Source organism: Perissodus microlepis, chromosome 4 (assembly GCF_051167445.1).
Source record: "Perissodus microlepis isolate ML-2025 ecotype Zambia chromosome 4, ASM5116744v1, whole genome shotgun sequence".
Classification (NCBI taxonomy): domain Eukaryota; kingdom Metazoa; phylum Chordata; class Actinopteri; order Cichliformes; family Cichlidae; genus Perissodus; species Perissodus microlepis.
In genome coordinates, this window is record NC_140464.1 from 15,055,057 (window position 1) to 15,056,746 (window position 1,690).

Here is a 1,690-nt window from a genome sequence, read left to right on the forward strand (position 1 = left end):
CACTGTGTCAATTCCTCACACACACAGAAAAGATAGGTAGATACATTGAGAGAAGCTGCAATTGACAAAGGGAAAACAAAACTGAGAGAAAGTTAGAGAACAGCCCTAAACTTATATCACCCACAGAGATACAAAAAGCTCGGTCACATGCACATATACAAAAACACTTAGGCGTGGAAATGAAAATGGCAACAAGCAAACCCGTTTAATTAGCCACACTTTGCACTCAGGCATGTATGAAAACATACATGTGGAGACACACATGCACACACAGAATATATATTAACATGTTTATTTTACATCAAATTTGATGTGTCAGAAGACTGAAAGAAGAAGAAAAGACATTTAAAATACAAACTTTTATGGGCATATCTATGACATTCTGCTCATTCTTATATCAGCATCACCTTTACTGCATACTTATACCTACGTTGCCCATCACCCGTGAACATGCACAGAGAACAAATTCAAGCAAAAACATAGTCAGTGTATGCATCCCAGCCAGACTGTAATACATGCCTCTGCAATTCAGGCAAAACGAAACCTATCATATGCTGTCAGGTGTGGTAACTTGAACACCTGGTATTATTTGCTAATCCTATTTACACTCTGAAAGTGAGCAGTGGAGTGTAAATCTCTTGTCGCATCTGAGCAGGCCTCCAATTCGCACATGTAAGTTGCTGCTAACACTAACTTCTCTCGATAACAAGGAACCAGCGATTTGAATATAAGTTTGCTTTTTTTAGGTGAATCGAACCTGACATACTGGAAATCCGCTGCAGTAGATCGCAATTTTGACAACGACTCAGTGACTTTTTTTAAAAAAAAACAAAGCAAAACAACTGACTTTTGTGATTCATTACATCTTCATTACATATCGTTATTTCTCACACTGTGCCACTGAGAGAGATTGGATGTTGCACTAGAAGAGAAAGGGGTCTTCCCCAGAGGGTCTCCCCCCAACTCAGACATTTACACACATACACACACATACACATTCTGCCCTTAGGCCAGTCTCTGTAATGGGATCCTCACTGTTTTTTCTGCTGAATAAAATAAATCCCACTAGTTAACATGTTAACATGATTGATGGGCTATGATTCTGCAGGGAGCGTGGAACGTCTGTCTGCACTGAAGCTGCCCTGCTGCTACCTGCACAGAGACTGACACACAAAGAAAGATTCAGGGAATGAAACAGAGAGGGGGGGAATGGAAAGATGAACCATTTCAGACTTTCACAGGAAATCTAAAAAAGAACCCCAAAAAGTGGATCTATGACCATGTGAGGGATCAGTAACACTTTCAGACTCCTGATGTGTTTGCTCCTTCCTTACAATGTTTTTGAAAATGAAGGGTGACATCACACATGATACGAAATTTCAATTTCGACTGCACAATCCCATGTGCGGCAGTACAGATAAACTGCTATTTGAGAAGCATGAGAAAAAGAGTGAAATTTCAGCAAAGTAATCTGATATGGGGAGGTAATCAAGTATGATGCAGCATTGTTCACCGCAAGGATGTGGCATGGGGAACATAACACAAGGCAATCAGAATTTAATCTCTATACAAGAGAACTCAAACACTGAGACAACTGACCTGATTAAAACACACACACACACACACACCTACACAACCGGTAAAGAAATATACTTGTCTAACCCACCAACAGAATAATGAGGTACCATCC